The 20,063-nt window shown below is 40.5% G+C and overlaps 1 protein-coding gene across 1 annotated transcript in view; it reads left to right on the plus strand.

Moving 5' to 3' along the window:
• The first annotated feature begins 2,037 nt into the window (after positions 1-2,037).
• Positions 2,038-20,063, plus strand: part of LOC146656980 (syncytin-A-like) — a 208,336-nt gene continuing 190,310 nt past the window's right edge. Inside the window, exon 1 of the mRNA XM_085424770.1 lies at positions 2,038-2,164. The gene's annotated coding sequence lies outside the window, so the exon portion shown is untranslated. The remainder of the gene's footprint in view (positions 2,165-20,063) is intronic.

Below are 20,063 nucleotides of genomic sequence, written 5' to 3' on the forward strand. Positions count from 1 at the left end.
GACATTTATGCAAAGTCAACAAGCCCTAATTGTGGGGTCAGCTTACAAGCTAAATTCCTCTTGAGCCCATTAACAACTGCAGTTAATTATAAGACAGGCAGAGGGTGTTTGAGCGTGAGTGACAGTTAGAAGAGGCGAAAAAAAGAAGCTCTGAAACATGTTTTGTTCATCACAAACTCAAGACAACAGACACAGCCACACTCGTCTTTTCTAGATGGACCTCCCAGACTACAGTAAATCTCTTTTTCATTGGTCTTTGTGGTTGGGATTTGCTCTAATGAAGGAAAAGATCAGAACAGTGACTCAGCCACAATCAGACCAATTTTCCTACATCTTCGATGTGGCAGCTTGACAGTGGGCTCTATCTGCCCTCTAATTAGACTCTTGGAAATCTACGGGCACATTAATCTAAATAATCAGACAGTGATATAAGCAAGGGAACTGGAACAGTGTGGCAAGTACAGGTTATATGACAGAATGACACAAACTACGCACAGCAAAGCATGCACTATTTACAGCACATGCTGTATATACGGATACGGAGAATGATGTTGGAAACATTTCAACATCATCTGTTCCTAGAAATCCACATTTTATAAATCAACATTGACAAAAAAAATTACATATAATTTGATGGTTTTAGGTGTGTGATTGCTTTGCTTTTTATGTCATTATCTTCAAACCATGCACTACTGACAGACTGTGATTATATCATGTACAACAACACCGGTTGCTTGCCAAACTATGTACAGCTTTTTCCAGTACTTAAAAAGTCCCAGTATGGATGGTGTATGCACTCTATGTCATAAACCCACTGTTTCTGTTGTTATCCAACTGTCACATATCACCAACTTACAATAAATGGACTTCCTCAATTCTACAAAAGATTTGATTCAAAATTCATTTCACTATTTCTTATAAGGAGTGAAGGAGGGAAAAAAAAGGAGTGATTGTGGGGCCAGCAGAGGCACCATCAGGCCTCGTGGCTGTAAGCCTGTTTTATTGAATTTTCTGTTGTCTTTATAAAGGCAGGCTAAGACGGGACCAACAGGTGCTAGTCTCAAGTGGGACAAGCATTAGGATGTTCCCTTTGACCCCAGAGGGAGACTGGACAGCTGCAGTGTCTGGGTTAGGGTACTGGTGGGCAGTGAACGAATGAGTTGACTGACAGAGCTCCCCAGTTTCCAGATACTGTTTCCAGGTCGAGGCCAAAGAAAAGCTGAACATAGCATAATCACATAATCGCAGTAGTTAGATAGATACATTTTATCAGCGTGCATACACTGGACTATGCTTTTGTGCTATCTGATCAAGTCTGGATTCAAAAGTGTTTATGGATGTTCAAAGCAATCATAATTGAAATAGATGGTAGTAAAGAGATCCATGAAAGGCAATTCAATAATATTAACATCGCTGCAGTCGTTTGATTCCTGTTTCTTTTCTCAGTGGAATTATGTTCAACTGTAATGTTACCCTATTAATACATATACTATATGTTTTATTTTGTCCTCTTTGTTGCAGGTTGCCAACCCCTGGTCTGGGATCCTGGGGGCATGTTTAGCTAATTCATTCATGACCTAATTCATAAGCCTTTATCTTATATATACTATGCCCTTTTTTTGCACAGCCAATAGGAATCCACATATTTAAACTCAAATGGTGCCAGCCAGGTAAAGACCGGGAGGAGGTGGCTGCATGGCTTACAACTTGCTACATATAGACAAATGCAAACAGATTACAAAAAAACCAAAACAAACACACAAAAAAATCCCAACCAGGGCCCTGTGCTTCGTACGTCGCTTACTACATCCAAGATCAAATGAAACATCCAAGACCAAATCATCGCGCTAACTCTGAGCTCGCTATTCCGGTTCCCCGAACACACCTGTTGTTGACGATTAGTATAGCTGGATGAAGTAATGTGAGATCACTGGGTGGCCCAACAGGGGCTACGCATCGATAGTAGAAACATTGATCGGCAACCCTTTGATTGGTCGGCGAAAATGTCGAAGGAGCGCGCTCGGTATTTTTCGGCAGCAGAGCAAGAACTCTTGAGTGAGGGATTTCAGGAGTTTCAGAGTTTAATTAAAACGCAAGGGAACACTGCAAAGGCTGCAAAAGCAAGGAGAGAGGGCTGGCAGAAAGTTGCTGACAAATCAAACTCGTAAGTAATTCAATAATAACAATAATAATGGAGTGGATTTATATAGCGCTTTTCAAGGCACCCAAAGCGCTTTACAATGCCACTATTCATTCACTCTCACATTCACACACTGGTGGAGGCAGCTACGGTTGTAGCCACAGCTGCCCTGGGGCAGACTGACAGAAGCCAGGCTGCCATATTGCGCCATCGGCCCCTCTGGCCAACACCAGTAGGCGGTAGGGTAGATTTATCATATCACACTATATTATCCAATATTATATTACATTATATTATATTATAATATGTTATATTATATCCCCTTTCACATTAGAGCCACAACAGGTCCCACTAGAACATGGGAACAAGTAAAAGTGAAATATAAGAATATTCTACAGAATGGTAATATTTATCACTTATATTGCTTGTCGTCTCTTGGAAAGAGACCCTGGAATACTCTGTTTGTTTGTTCATAACAGCAACCAAGAAAAGGGCAGAGCAAAAAAAAAGACAGGTGGTGGTCCTGCACCCCCTCGTCAACAAGTTGGTTAAGTGAATAATACCCTCACGGGAAAATCGATATCTCTCTATGAGCACACTGTCGCGCTGAGCTAAAGGATCCTGTCTGTCCCGCAATATACGCTGAATTCTGAGGACTCTCCTTATCAATCTTGCACCTTCCGCAATGGGTTGCTCGCGTAAACGGACAGGATATGACTGCGACAGACTTCCCAAATCCACCTTCGCTTTTATAGCCGTGGTCTCTCATCTTGATTACACGAAGTAATTTACAATTACTACTCTGAAATATGAATTACATCTGTAATAATCACATACATGTAATAGAATGTTAATAGTACATTTCCCTTTTTTAGGGAATGACCTGTATGTATCTGTGTGAAATCAATAAAAGGATCAAGTGCTGCATTATCTTTAGTTACATTGATGTTATTTATTTATGGTGAAACAGTGGTGGAATATCGCTGTTGCTTTCGTATGAATGACGCGGACATACCTGCGTGGCCGCGATCTAATCCTGTTTACATAAAGTAAACCTGCTCCCCAGCAGGTTTACGCTTACGGCTCTGTTGCTATGACAGCAAGTCCCGGATGGGCTTTGGGGAACCGAACGATCCAGGATCACGCGAAATCGTCAACAATCTCATCCAGCTAACTCACTTAGCGCGGTACGAAGAACAGGCCCTAGGACTCTTGAGATGTGAAATCTCTTTTGCAAGAGTGGCTTGGCAGAAATAAAAAGCAGGGCAGTTCTAAATGATTACGCAAGAATACACATGCAATATACACCCCAGCAGAATCGTTATTTGTTTTGGCTCTGCAGTGACTGAAACTTTACTGGCTCTAAAAACAAACAATGAGCTAGCAAAGGTAAATACACAGAATGATAGGAACTGACGTGCAAATCAAGTAAAATCAAGTGTTTCTTAAGAGTTTCAAACAATTATGTGTATAAGCTGTTCATGTCAGCTGGTTCTTTCCAGAGCATTTGACTCAGATGTTCTCAGAAATATGAGTAAGCTGCAAAGTAGAACTTGAAATGGTGCTATAATAGAGTTTTGTTGTCTTCAACTCCCCCTGTGCGCCTTGCGTTGGCCATCCTGGGAAGAGGTGGAAGGAGAGCGGTGCACAGACCAAGTTTATGGATGTGTTTATTAAGGCTCCTAAAACAACAGCAGAGCGAATTGCTGGCACAGCGCTTGGTCCATTTCTCCCTTCTCTTTTACTTGTGTTCCCCCCTCTCTGTCTCTCACTTCTTCAGTTATCCTACTACATTCTCCTCCTTTCTGTCCAGCTGCAGAAGAGGAAAACCCCTAACCAGTTGGCCAGGGAGTTTGTCAGCCAGTCAGCTGGCCAGAGGGCCCTGCCAATCATCATCTTCTTCCTCTCATGCAGTCTTTCCATTGCACAAGTGCCACAATGTACCTGCAAACCAATAGACATGTTTAGAGACCTGCACTGGCTTCAACAGTTGTTAGTTTAAATGACTGACTGTGTTGTACAAAATTAAAGGTAACTTTACTAACATAATTTGATTGATATATATTAAAGTGAGTATTGCACAATTTCAAAAGTGTCCATCAGCTGCATGACTACTAAATATGCAGTGGGTGCAGTGTACTTATGTTTTTGCCAAGAGCTGCTTGCAGAAAAATAGAATCAGCTTGCACCAGTTATGAGTTTGCACCTGGGTACACATCTACAGCACATCTGTGTACTTATGTGTTGTCTGTCTTCTTCAGTGGGACGTTTGCTAAGTATACATGTCTCTATTTGACAAAGCCCTCTTTTATAATCTTAAAAATACTCAGTAGCACATAATAGCGACTACTGTAAGAGAGAGAAGATTCCCCACCTGGCTTTTTCTGGATTTTTACTATTGAACACATTCGTTTCTGTGCTAATATGACAGTATGTAAGAACATATTGATTTTGAGTTCTTCATTTTAGTACGGAGAAATTTAACACGTTTTTTTTTTTTTTTTTTTTAACAAGATAGCCAAAGATTTAATTGGGACTATGTTGAAAAAAAAAAATGAGTAAAGGCTTTTAAAGCACTAACACCAACCAATTAATAACTGCTAACCATTACATACAGAAGCTAGCATGTATGTGCAGTATTCAAAGCTCATTCATGATTCAGCGCTAGTAAATATTTTAAATATATATTGGGAGATTCAAAAACTCAACAGTGAATTATATTTTTTTGTGAAAAATGCATCCTTAAAAAATGCACTGTGAAGAAAAGTCTCCATCAAGCAATAGCTGGTCCTGATGTTTCTAAACAAGAAAATGAAGAAATCCGATTCTCACGAGAAGGCAGCAGCAGGCAGAATTTATTGGTTTGATCCAGGAGTTGAGTCTTTCATCACTTTCATACATATTTCAGGATGTTGGTGGGGCAGTTTGAGCTCTTGTTGGTGGAGTTGCGACCACATCTGAGGAGGCAGAAAAATAATTTCAGAGCGGTTTGACCCAGAGAGGTGCTAGCTATGTGTCTAAGGAAAACTAGTATAAATTTACTATTTCCGTATCATTCTATATTCAGTGGTAGTTTTGAACTACAAGTGTGCTTGTTTGCAAATGCAGTGGTCTGACCGGTCAGATCTGCAGGCAAAGAAATCTGAAAAATCAAGCTTGATCCGAAATTATGTGGTTGGTGTGAATGGCTGCATTAAGAACAGGTGAGTCTGAAATGATGTTTTCAACACATGAAATATTTGCATGAATCTTACACGGCTGGTGTTTAGAGGAGGGTGTAAAAAAAAGTATTCAAGATTAGCAATGCTAGCTTGCTAATCTTGGCACCAATAGTTTTTCCTAACAAAACTGCATAATTACTTATTGCGAGGTTAACCATTTTCAGATTTGCTTTCCCCAGTTTTCTGTTTGAATGTTTACTTCCCTGCCAATGTTTAGTTAGCTCAGCTAAACTATACAACCCATCTCTTTCAAAAAAGGAAGATAGGGATGCTTAAGCACACTGGGGCGTGAGCTCAGACCTGTTGGACAACGGTGGTTGTAAAACTGCCTATGGTGGTGAAAGCCTTGAGTACACAGGTAGAACAGTTAGTGTCTTGTCATCATAACCCATTTCTACTTTGAATATATTTGCACTCTGTGGGTCCCTGTGTATGTTTTGGTGTGAATAAGGAGTACGACATATTTATTTGCCTAGTCTTAAAAGGCTATTCCCTATAGTTGCACAGTATACATGACTGTTCAAACTGAGAAGAATAATGCAGATTTGTTAAGCAGACAAATTGTGAATATAAACCAGATATGTAGTTTTGCAAATACTATTTGTAGTTTCAACAAAATACAGCAGAAGAAAGGATTTACATTTATATAAAGAATACATAAAGAAACACACATTACAGATATAGCGATGCAGTAAGCCACGGCACGTTTTACAAACGAATACAGAACAATCTGCTGTGTTCAGTATGCTCGTATGTAAGACATTTGAAAACACAAGTAAATTAGTTTAAAAAACACAAGAGCTGATATGAATAAGATGCCCTGAGGGATGGGACCTGTTGATGGAGGCATGTCGCATATATTTTAACACTACTGAATAGTCGCATTGTTAGATGCTCATCTATAACAATTAAGATAGCGCTTAGAGAGATGAATGACAATTCGCATAACCTTCCTTAAAGTGAAAGAATGGTAACTGATCTGCTGTGCAAAACAATAAGCTCTAATTGGAAGTCAAAGACAACAGAAGGTAAAGAGATGTCTGCTTATTAATACAGATTTGGACAAAATTTAACCAGAGGCACTAGTGTCCTTTCTAGACAAATCATCACCACTGTTACACCACTGTGCAGATCGACTGGTACGTTTTTTTGTTTTCACCTTGCCGATCTCTGTGTTATGGTGCAGTATATTCCAGCAGGTGATTATGCATCCGTCTGGCTTGGGCAGATTTTGTAAAGTGCACTAGAATCACAATGATGTGCAGCTGAGATCAAAATGAAGGTTGACTTTTTACATAGGCATGGTGCGATCCAGACTAAATATTGAGTAAGGTTTATAACAAGCTATTTTGACGCATCATTAATAGAGGTGCAACAATACTCGTATCAATATTGAACCGTTCGATACTGTGCTTTCGGTTCGGTACGCATATGTATCGAACGATACAAAATTTTTCATTTATTTTATCAACTTTTCTTCTGATGATGCTGTCTGTGTTGAGCGCTCAGTGGATCTGCGTTCGACTACTGCGCCTATGCTGCACTGTCGAGTGCAGATCCACTGAGCGCAGCGCAAGCTAGCAAGACAGAAGCTAAGCTCGTTGCAGCATAGCAACTGCCTCAACGCTACCCGAAATTGAACCTCCCCCACCCTCATTCAGATCTGGCGTTTGGAACTATTTTGGTCTTCATGTGAAGTATGACCCTGAAGGTAAGCGTGTCATGGACAAAAGTAAAACAGTATGTCGGATGTGCCGCGCAATGCTCAATTGGTGGGAACTAGCGCGTTAGAACAGTTAGCTTGTTAACGCGTTGACGCCGTTCAGCCCCACGCACGGTAACTCGTTAACGGAGATTTGCCGCGTTATGGCGTTAATGCCATTTTAACGAGATTAACGCTGACAGCACTAGTGGGAACACAACGAATATGACTGCACATTTACGCCAACATCATCCTATTGCAAAGACAAGTGGAAGCAGACAAAAACAACAAGCACGCATGCTATAAACTTTACCCGAGTCATTTAGACAGCTGTTAGCACATGATTGTCCTTATGGGGACCTGATATGTTTAATATGCTGCTGAGAATATAGCCCAGAAGAAGCATATAGTATAGCTTTTATTTTGGAAAGAGACATTTCTCTGTAATAAACTCTCTTTTCCAAAGATGAGTGATTTCTCGATCAGATAGATTTTTTTATTATTATTTTGTTGTTTCAGCAACATTAAACTTAAAAACTGTACTTTTGAGTTAAAATATATATTTATAATTTTAATAAATGACAAATTAAAAAGACATGAACATTTTATTGTATCGAAAAACCGAACCGTGAATTTTGTGTATCGTTGCACCCCTAATCATTAACCATATGATGTGTAATATAACTACAGAGATGGCTGGGATTTGATAATTCTCCATAATTTATATATTTTATTACAATGCTAATGTTAGTTCCTGTGCATACTGACTGCCACTGTGTGCCAGAGTCATGACACTACATCGCTGATCAGCCTGTGAATACGACACTTTGCTGCCGTTTGTTTTAGAGTAGGGATATTCCTGACAAGTAATTTACAAGTCAGTTAAACAGGTAAAAAAGTCTTACTGAACATACTGAAAGGTAAAAAAAAAAACTCTTAGAAACAAAAAAAAAAAGAAAAAAAATTGAGAGGAAGCTAGTGGATGAGGGTGCATGACGGTATTTTGTGTATTTATTTAAGAAACACCTAAATGTTGCTTTCTTGTTCTTGTTGTTCATCCTTGGTCAACATCCATGTGCATGTGCAGAATGTGCAGCTTTGAGTTCTTGTGTGAAGAAAACAAAGGTAAAGGTGCTAAAGGAGAGTAACGTTAACCATGCTGTGGTTTCACAGGACATGAATAAAAGTAGCCTACAGCTACCTCCTTCCATTAAATATATTAGCATTAGCTACAATCTAAACCTAAAAAATGTGAAGATTTGATATATCTTTTTAAAACTATCAATAAAAGATAATCTAGGTCAACATGTGAACATAATGAATTCGGAAGAAATAAATTATAGAAAACTATTTAAGTTGGTACAAGAAGTCAGATAATGTCTCCACAGTCACAACTGACAAAAAGATTAACATCCGTAAATGCAACAGAGTTAAATTTTAATATCTTAATTCATTCGTCAGTCTTTCCATGAGTCTGTCTCCTAAGCCTGAGGTGTGCTGTGGCATGCATGGTGTGAGAAATCAGCTCCTGGCAATCTGCCAAGCCTGTCGTCAAACAAAGAATTGATGCTCTGCCCTGTGGGCTTTTCCTGCCTGTCTTTACACCGACTAGTACAAAAGCTTCGCAGCCAGGAAAGATTACATGTCTTCTTTAGAACCTTCCTCCGTCTCTGCCAACTACCAAAGGCTTGGATGAACCGGGGAAGGAGGGCTCTTGAATGTTCCGTAAGGAGCAGTGATTCCGAGTTAAGCGTCGTTCCCTGTAGGAACACAAACTCCTCTGCCTCAAAATGGCAATTTAAATGGAGAATGTTATTTTATAGGGGTGACAAATTGTAGGTATCTCTCGTGGCTTTGAGTGAGCGTTTCAGGGCGGCTTGCCAACTTGCCGAGTGGGAGCCAGAGTTTTGACAGACTGCTGCACCTGACCGTGCACAATCTCCAAGATCAGTTGCCGTCACCCGGCAGCAGCAACTGTCAACCAATAAAGAGAAGCGCACACTCAGGATATCCCACCCACTTGGCAATCTCATCCAATGATGACTGCAGAAAGTATATCCAACCATCCATTTTCTCTTATACTCTTATAAGCCTCTTTAATGAGATGATGAATGACGTGGTATCTCCCAGCAGGATGGCCACACACACAAAGCTACTGCATGCGGTTCATACATTCACTTAATCTACACTACTGGCACAAGTGCAGATCATTTTTCTCTGATATTTTACTGCATCTATGTACAATTTAGCTTTCTGTCTCCATCTGTCTACGTCTCAAGTAACGTTTAATACAGCGCTGTCTTGGAGGATTATATTTGTTTTAGCTGAAACGTAGAGACTGCAGCTGGTAACACTTGAGTTAGATCACTGAAACAAATTTCATTCATATGGTAAAAAATACATATCTTACTCTCTTTCACTTCTGCACATAAAATACAAAAAGAAAATACAGACAGGGATCAGGGTTGGATCAGATATCTATAATCGAGGCAGTCTGGATATAACAATTGTTCTCCTGCTAGTGGTGTAGTTATTTGTTATTTGTAGATGCAGTTTTAGTTGTGGACCATTCAGATTGATGACACAGGTCTTACAGTGAGTCCTTGTCCAAAACTATACAAAAGGTATTAAATTTCTGTTAAGGAAATGCTTCACCCATGAGGTTTACTCAAAAGACTAACACATTTTGATAAAAAAAAACTGAACTGACTGACAGGTAAACTGACTGACAGAAGCTGCACCCACAATGATAGAGGATGAGACAATGAACAGAGAGATGCATGACAATGACAGTGAAAACTATGCCAATCTGATTGTCACACTGGATGTGGGCTTCCAAGATGTCCAATACAATTCAATGCATGCTGCATCGGCTTGTTCCAATATTCAACTTATAATGAAACTTGAACAAGCATGACCCAGCTCAAAAACAGAGACTATTGACTTCAATGTAAAGATACTGTATAAGAAAATATAAACATATAAAAGAAGAAATAAGAAACACATTTGCACATATTGCTGTGTGTGTGTGTAAGCCCAACAAGCAGGTGACCACCAATGAGTAAGCACTTGGCAACGGTGGGAAGGAAGATCTCCCTTTTAAAAGGAAGAAAAGTCAGGCTCAGGGAGGGGAAGTCATCTGCTATGTCTGGTTAGAGGTGAGGCGAGGGAGACGAGGATGGAACCACCAATCTGCGCTACCTCCCGAGCTACAGCTACAGCTTTTTGTTTACATGAACAGATTGGAGTCTATTAGATAGATATGATTCTAACTAGTGCAAAATAATTACATTAGAATGACTGTATGATGGCAGATACTAGTTTAGGACATATGATGTTATGAATCATATCTAGTGATGCTAGCTGTCATGCCTTACCTTCACTGCATTTTTTGGGCTTTTTGATGAAATAGTTTTCAAACACTGTCTTTATATTAGTTTGATGTTCAGCTGAATGAATTGTTGAATAACTGATCTGCCTTATTGCCGTGTTTTTGGCTCAGGTGGTACAGCGGGTCGTGTATCCATCAGAAGGTTGTTCTATCAATCCCCTGCTCCTAAAGTCAAAACGTGTCAAAGCATCCTTAGGAGAAAACTGAACTGCAAGTTTCCCCAGATATACCCAAGTACCCAAGTATAACATCTCACAGCCAGTCCCCTAGATCAAAGTGGTGGTGACAGAGCTGTATCTCAAAAGCCTCAATGTAGCAAGTCCATGCCTATAGCTGTTTTATTGTATTGCTTCACTTTATGGAAGTGCACTTTGAAATTTTGTTCTTGCTTAAATGTGAAACTGAATGAATCCCCCCCCCCCCCCCCCCCCCAAAAAAAGGGTTAAAAATGTAAATTTGCAGACCGTTGTGCATGATGTGCATCCTGACCTTTCTTCCTATAAGTTTTTATTAGTTTATTGCATCGGTATTCATTAGTCGTGGGTTGGGTTATATGTTCAAACTGAGCTTTCTTTGTTACAATAAAACAATAAATAAATACTACAGTACTACAATTTTGTTTTTTTTTAAAGTCTGTTCCTTAGACGTCAATGTACAGTATGAGAGGTGCCAATGTGATTGGGTGGTACATAAAGGAAACAGTGACAAATGAGTTCCTGTGGGCAATAGTAATGTCTACCTGTGTGTACCTGTGTCTTCGATCCGGGGCCAACCCACAGAGCTCTGCTGGTTGCGACTCGCCGGTGTAAACAGTGTGATTTATGTTCACCACCCCGCTTACTCCCTTACACTTCGTGAACACACGCTCAGTAGTATCTTGTACTTGAGTGATGCCTTGAGCCCAGCTGTGTGTAATGAATAAACCAGAGATGTTCACTCTGGCTTGCATGCTAATTACCTGTGGGACTCTTCTCCATGTTACACTCTTGACTACCAGACCACCCATGGTGAGGAAAGGGTGCATTCGTCTCCATTCCAATAAAGTGTGTCATTATCTCCTCGCCTGTGATGTGCCACTACACCAGTAAAAGATAAATGCTGTAATAACATGTAAGACATCTCTAAGGAAACGTGATTGATGTTGCAAACTTGTTAGAATCACACTCTAGTGTTTTGAGAATGTTGCATTGGTGAGTTGCACTTCTTTGGTTCTCTGTGTCAACTTTAGGATATATTTAGAGCAGACCTCTTCACTGCTAGGTCTGGTCCAGCCGGTTTTGCAGGGACAGGGAGGATTTGGGGTAACGCATGATTGGAAGTAGGTGGTGCTTGATGCTGGAAAAGCTGCTGCTGAGTGTGAGCAGACTTCCCTTCTCCTGACCAAATCCTCTTTGGCCGTGGACTCTCCCGTGTGCCAAGACATGCTGACAAGGGCCTGAGCTAAACCAACAACTGGGCTGCTTGATGAAAGGGATGAGCAGCAGGGGGGCACGCCATGAACTCCACGGTTAGCCTACAGTCTTGATGACTCTATCCCCAGTTCCCCTTTCACTGGCACACAGTATGCTCCACCACAGCATAAACTACATCGCAGGGTGCTTATGTTCTTTTAACATCAGTGAGCTAAAGTGAGCAGAAAAACCGTGACCTGAGCTCTGCTGTGTACTGGCTATAGACATATAGACTGTCACAAAGAGGGGGTGTGCACATGTGTAGCTGGCTTAATATTGATGGAAAAGAATAACACAAAATATGTGCTGATGTGAACTGTGGAAAATACAGCAAATTAAATATTAAAAAATTCCTTTTCGTGTGTGTCTGTGCACGTGTAATCCAACAAACCCAGAGCTGTTTCAAAAGCTGAAAATGAACCCTACAGCTCTTTACAGCAAATTCTCGTTTGTCTCGTTTTTCATTAATGACGTGTGTCACAAGGCAGCGCGGAAGTCATTTCCCACCATTGACCCGTAACTTGACTGTCAACTGTGTAGATCTTCCTGGGGTTGGGCAATAGGAGACTTTTTGTCTTATAGATACAGTATGACACGAATGTGTCTTTCCTCCATGCAGACGGTTAACGTACGCAAGTGTGGGGAATGGGGGTGTTCTTAGTTAGGACAAAGAGAGACACAGCAGAGACTGTCAGACTGATGTTAAAATAACCACAGCTCAGCGTCCTGGAGATACAATGTTTTAAACAGTGGGAGTGGAATGAAGGCATAAGGAAATGTAAAGTGACCACCCAAGGTTGAGAATATAGCCGCAGGGAACAACACAGATTGTGAACAAGAGAGATCTTGGCTTCTGACATGTCCCTGCAGCAGGCTGGAAGACTTCCTGAAGATAACACAAAGTATTCCTACAAACCACCATAGAAGAAATAAATCATCTAACATTTTTTAGCTGCACGTTCATTTCAAAGCTCACATTTGCTCATGTGATTCTAATGAAAGCAGCAGAAACAAACACAGCCCTGTAGCAGAACATGCTATTTGTTTTCCTTTATGCACACCACAGTTTGCTCTGCTCCATGTGATGTCAGGCATGACAGAATATACATGTGATTTTATTTCTCTGATCACAAGCTCTTTTTTCTTTTGGCATATGGAGCTCATCAAAGATGACCGACTTGTTAATGCTGGGACTGCTCAGCTGGAAAGTTGTTTTTGAGTGCTAGGCCATTGAAGAAACAGTGAAATAAAATACCAGCCAGAGCCACTTCTTTGAGCTTCAGAGCTTTCCCCATTTCACAAAGGAGTCAATCCTTAAAAAGCTTTTGCTTGTGGAGCGGAGCACAATAAAGCTTCTAAGAGCGGGTCTGCATCCCTGTTGCTCAGATAAGGATCAGGAGGTGTGATTGTACTTTGGGCTTTTCGGCGTTAGCGTGTAGGCGACCCGCTGGCCCTTAAGTCAACCTGAGCACGTAGATTGAAGTGTCTCAGTTTGCTCCTAGACATATTTTAACACTGGAAACTCTCTGGGGCTGCAGCATGGTGGTCTTCATTTAGCCTCTGGAGGCCATTGTGATTATGTGCAAAGGCCAACGGAGACACATTATCCTTGGACAAAAGCGTTCATGTCCCATTTCCCCTCAGCAGCTGACTCATTGAAACTGTTCTGGTAGATCTGCAAGCCATGAAACATTTGGCAAGCATTTGGCATGCAAATATGGTTAATGAACTGGTGTTTTGGAACATGTATTGGAGAGTCAAACACTACACACGTGCACAGTTGCACAAGCCACCGCTGAACTGTTTGTGCATTTCAGTGGAGGTTCTAGTTTGGGTAGCTCTGGACGTTGCCGCTAAGTGACAAGGGGATTATTGTGAGCATAACCTGCTCTAAAAACAGAAGTCACAGCCCCATAGACTCTGCACACTACATGCAAAGTATATTACGACACACACACACACACACACGTACACACAGGGACATGCACACACTAAAAGGGTGTAATTACCCTTGTGTATAATGGGACAGATAACCTGAGGATTCACACAGAGCTCTTCGGCATAAGTGTTGAGCAGCTGAGTTACTGATTTACTGATCAAGTTACATGTTGCAGTCAGTTGTCAGACAGAGACACAGTGGGAGCTCGGACTCGCATTGCAGCAGACAGACATTTTCCTGGTTCAGCTATCTCTTCTGTTCAGGGTAATAATGGGCAATAAGATACATAGTAATATTTTGATCTTGTCCCAAAATATATTTTTTAAGAATTTAAGACCTTTATGATGACGAGCAAGTCCACAATTTCTCTCCTTCTGTACCATAAAAACATCCCCAAGAAGGTAAAATTTATGAAACATTTGATTTTTGTAAAACAATTGGGATAGTAGCCCAAATCTACTGATTGGAAGATTTGTAGATGACCTGCTCTTCCTCAAATCTTGGTTGTTTGAGTCCTTCAGTTTTTGGCATGCAAAAGTATCCTTGGGCAAGATGCTGAGCCCAGAGTTGCTCCTGGTGAGTTAATCGGAGTGTGAATGTCAGATAGAAAGCACTTAGACACAGGAAAAAAGTGCTTGTATAAATGTGTGTGTGAACGTGTGAGTGAAACATGTATAAAGCGCTTTGAGTGTTCAGGTAGAGTAGACAAGAGGCATATAAGAATCTGTCTATTTACCTTTAGCTAAAGCTGAGAAAGTCTTTCTTTTTTACTGAATGATGGCTGAGGATTATGTCGTCCATAACACTATAAAACTACTAGAAGAAGAAATGAGCTGCTCATCAAGTCTGACATATCAGCAATTTTTGGATTTAAAAGCTTCCCAAAAGCAGACAAACACAGAGATAGACTGAGGCTTAAAAGTGGTCTAAACTCTTGCATCTCCACACAGAATCAGTGTAATGGTTTAAAGGTATAAAACTCAAGTATAGCATCCATCGATCCACGGTTAAGATAGGGGTTAGTAGCAAGGTGGCCAGCTGCCCCTGAAATACATTTCACTTTCTACCTCATATATTTATAAAAAGGACGACATGGCATACATAAGAACATAAGACGTGCAGCATGATTGTCTTAAGCTCTTGAGCTGAAGGCAGCTGGACCTCTTTTTTAAAGATCTTGGAAGGTGAATCTCCACATGCACATATATATGCACATCAAAAAACAGACACACATACCCAGAGGTAAAATGGAGGCCACTATAAACACATGAATATAGGAAATGTACATATTTAAGTTGTGGGTTACAGTCACTGTGACAAGACAAGAGCATGTCTGAGGTGCTGCTGTGTGGTTTGAACTGATACTTGCAGAGCAAGGTTTTGCATTTCAATGTGAGCTCAAAATTGTCAAATATAAAAGTGTTTACAAGAGGCCTGAATTCCTGTGTTGCAGACTCACACTGCTGCACAGCCAAGTACAAGCTGTGAATGGCTACAAGCACACTCAAGTACTTACACCCACGCGCGCACATTGACACACGCAAAGGAAATGTATCGATACAAAGACTAACATCCATACTGTGTGCACATTCACACTGATGAACACTGTAGGTTCTGCAGTTCTACAGCTTTATCTGCCAGACAGAGAATAGATGCCTTTGCTAAAGGGAGCCTGAGAGCAGAAGTTCGCAGCGTGCAGAAGAATGTTTAGTTTATCAGCTTTTTCTAAATGTTTCTCAAGGAAACTCGGTTTTGCCAGTTTAAACACATTAACGTTAGTCTGCTACAATGTAGAGCTCCCTTGAGGTCCCCATGCAGGTTTATTCAAATCTATTATGTGTACAGAAAGACACTGACATCATTATGATACAATCTCTCTCAGGGCAAATTGCATTCACTCGTCACTCTAATGCAGCAGCTCTGATCCTCTGACACTGGTAGCACTTCTTCTGCTTTCCTGGACAGTGAAGGCTGCATAGTTTAGCCTTAGGCAGCCAAATGGTTTCTCTTTCTCTCTCTCCCTTCCCCAACACACACAACACATACAACACACACAACACTGACTGACTCATTCATGCTCATTCACAACATCTTGATAGTGTGTATATCTCACCTGTTTGGATGATTGACAGCTCTGAGCAGCAAGGGTATAATTAATCAGATCATAGCCGTGCAATGCCTCTGACAGCTTTGATAGATTGGGGAAGTTGCTCAAGCTGGCTGGGTTTGTCAGGGCAAAGTTATGACTGTCATTTGGAATGGATGAAAAGAGCAAGTGACAGTGCACTGTACCAGTGTGATTGATAACATGGCTGCCTATTTGTCCTCAGATCTGGAATGTGCCGGCCTGAAGCACAATGGTTATTTACATGCCGTATTTGTCTTGTCTCGAAACTTTCCGAGGAAAATGATTGGCCCGTTCATTTCCCTGTCACTGCAGTGCTTCTCTTTGCTTTTCCATTATGTGGCTATTAATGAATCTCAGTGGCGAAAGTTATGCAATCACACAGCAAGCCTGGCAGTGCACACCAGACTCATTTGTCAAAATACCTTTGATTGTACAGAGATTATATTACAACGTACAAGAATAACAAATTAAGACATCAACACCCAAGTCATGTTCGCTTGATAAGAAAAATCATCTTCCCTTCCTGTGATCTCTTTCTTCCCCACGTCATTGCTCCTTTTACAGAGCCCAAAAATAACTTTTTGTCTCACACTGTTTCACACATTTTGTTTCCGGTTAAACTTTATTTATGCTCCATTTGATTTACGACAGGTTTTTATGATATACTCTTGAGGGGATTGTGTTCAGAGAAGGGATGTGAAGGGATGGGCGGAATGGGTTCCAGTAAGACGCTCTGTGGTTCCTCCCAAAGTTAACAAAGAAGAGCTCTATCACACCATCTGTTGTCTGTGATCTGTGACTCATGGCATTTGGACAGCAGCCAGGAGCTTACCTACTAGCTTGTTTGCATGCTTGACTGATAGTGGTCAAGTTCTCAATAATTTGTCCTGTCGCTTTAGTAAATAAAAAGATTGTGCATGCACAAGAAGTTATTTAGCAGTCTTTCTACTGATGCACTGTAACCGTAACTGCTGATACTTTGTTGCCTTGTCCTATTTTTTATCATATTGTGTAACTATTGAAAATGAAAATACCTTCTGCAGAGTGATATTTGCTTTGGTTGGCGTTTATTATTATCGTGCTTTGGCACTGATTCATAATGTTAAGTTCTGCCAGTGAAAACTTTGAGTTGGCACTTTTATTGTATTAGAAAGACAAGTATTAAAGGGAATTAATTTTGTAGTTGCATACAATTTTGGATGCCTGTTTTTTTATGACGTTGAGTGATGTCACTCTCAAGAGATGCAAGAGAAACACTCTGTCCTTAGATTCTCACTGTTATGTCCTGAATACAGTAAATACAGTGGGTGGAATGGACATCACTGTTCTGTTTAATTGCATTTTAAATACATAGCAGATCACAGATGGAGGAAAACAGAACTCATAGGCATTTATGTGCCATGGAGTCAAATTTTAATTTGTGTCTGCACCTTCAGACTCAAGATATGTAGGATCATACGTGTTTTATCACCTGAGAAGCACTGCGCTTCACCAAAGCTTCACCATCATTCGCACAAATATGCTTATTTATTCAAAATATTGTCGCAATTATTTATTCTCAGCAGATTAGACATTCAGCCCTCCCGTCTCTCTACAGGTATAACCTAACATGCCAGTTAATGCAAGGTTCAAGTGTCTTAAAAGTCACACCTTCCCTGTGATAAACAGTTTGATTATATTCTCACTTCCCTAAATGACCAAGTACAACAACATTAGATCCACTTCAGAGACAGTTTTGCTAACCCTGACAAACAGCAGCTAACTGATGCTAATAGCAGCTAACACAGGAAAAAAACAGCAGTCTTACTGTAAGAAAAGTTCATGATATGCTTAAGAACCCACCTCAGGAACGCTGTTGTCGACATGAGTGAACTGTAGTTACTCACTGACTCATGTCGAACTCCTTTCACAAAGTTTTATAGTATCCTCCAGGGTAAAAAGACATGGAAACATAATGACTGCTCATGTAAATAACAAGCTGACAGCGTACACTCACTACAGATGAGTTTCGACCAGCATTGTTTGTACTACAGCAGATAATGTGGTTGATTGGGAGTAAAGTTTGGGTAAGAAAACAGAAATTGTTTGACTGCAATCTAACGACATCTAGTGCTAAGAGTATATACACTATAACTTTAGGTTGTCCGCTAGCTAGCATAAAGCTGTGGTATAGTAGCGATTTCCTGGTGCAGTTATCAAAAAATTAAGAGTTTAAACTTTTAATATCATATTGCTTCTCTTTTTATATCTAAAGGTCATTAACAGCAACTACTGGATATTCAGAAGGTGTCTCCAAATAGTAATGATTGTTAACAAAATAAATTGTGTTTAGCCTTAGGGATGTGACACACTCTGCATGAGTGTGAACACTGACTGTGGCAAAAATAATTTTCTTGTAAATAAGCTGAGCATGCCTTTGCAAAACAATGCAACATTATCCAGCTATGCAATGCCTTGGGACACATTGCAGTGGTGCACATTCTTGGCACCGAACCAAATAATTTGAATGCATTTTTTCTATTTTACCATTGTTGTGAAGAAGCTGACGAACAGAGATTCAAACAATAGTACTACACCTGTAGAAAGAAACCGAAATCACCCATCAAACCTTTCTGTACCTGTAAATTTGTCGGTAGTCAGATGGTTTGGTGCTCTAGAAAGAGACTGAAGGCCAATGTTAAAACCAGTGTACGGATGACAGCACATATGCTTCTGCCATGTCTACTTTGTTCTGCTCTCTCTACCTCCAATCCTTCACACCATTGGCTGTCAAGGGCTGGGTCAGTGGATGACCTCACTCTTAAGCTACAAGCTTTATAAATGGACACGCTATTTGGAGAGACTCAGCCAGGCTGGAAATGCACGCTTTGGAGATAAACTCAGCTGAAATTCAGAGGATGATCAAGGGTGGCGGTGTAGATAATTAATGATTTCGCTTTTTCCCTGCTGGAAAAGAGCCCCTGCCCCCTGTCGCTACAGCTGACCAACATTAGTAATAAATTCCTCATGGTTTGACAACATGTGGGGTGGACTTTCTGGCCCGTCTAAGGCTCAGCAATGTATAGCCTCTCATTGTCCCATAGGTTTTATATTACTGCTGGGATTGAGTAAGTCCCCGAGAGATCAGGATCCCACGTTAACTCTCTTTCTCTCTTTTTTTCTCCCACTCTCTCTCTAGCTCACACGAATACACACACACATTTTTTTCTCCTCCTTTTTTTTTGGATTTGCCATCACACACTGCCGTAGCATAGAAGAACTGATCTACAAATCCAGCCTGTTAAGAGAAGAAATACAAGCTGATACTGAATTAGCACTGCATTTATATTTGTATCACAATGACGCGTCCCCACATGTTAAAGTGTTGGCTTCAGTACACCTCAGCTGCCAAGTAGAGCATGGATCTAAAAATATGTGTGTGGAGAAGGATGCTACAAAATGTGTTTTATTTGAAGGTGGTGTTGTTGTCATAAGGAAGAATGCTGACAGTTGGCCTTATTTACAGTGTTGCTACTTCTTTTGTACATGTTTTTCTTTTCAAGAGTTTGTCAGTTGGAGGTACGACTCCTTATGTTTGCAATGCCGGATTGTAAGAAAATTATTATTCCAGTGTTTTTTTATAATGGTGCACCATCTTACATATAAAAGGTAACTGTTAAACTTTCCTGTAAAACTTTTTTTTAAACTGTAGACTAATTGCCCACTACATGTTAAACATTTTCATCTAGTCAGTTGACCGTAGTGGAGCATGTGAGCATATTGCCTTTAAGACTTAATAGAGACCAAAAGCAGAGATAAAGCAAAGTTTGGACAGACATTAGACTTACAGGGTGGGCCATTTATATGGATACACCGTAATAACATGGGAATGGTTGGTGATATTAAAGTCCTGTTTGCGGCACATTAGTATATGTGAGGGGGCAAACTCCTCCAGATGGGAGGTGACCATGGTGGCCATTTAGAAGTCGGCCATCTTGGGTACAACTTTTGTTTTTCCAATAGGAAGAGGGCCATGTGACACATCAAACTTATTGGTAATGTCACAAGAAAAACAATGGTGTGCTTGGTTTCAACGTAACTTCAGTTGTTTA

Source organism: Rhamphochromis longiceps, linkage group LG12 (genome assembly GCF_057381845.1).
Source record: "Rhamphochromis longiceps isolate RC_006_pf linkage group LG12, R_longiceps_female_GT1.1, whole genome shotgun sequence".
Lineage (NCBI taxonomy): Eukaryota > Metazoa > Chordata > Actinopteri > Cichliformes > Cichlidae > Rhamphochromis > Rhamphochromis longiceps.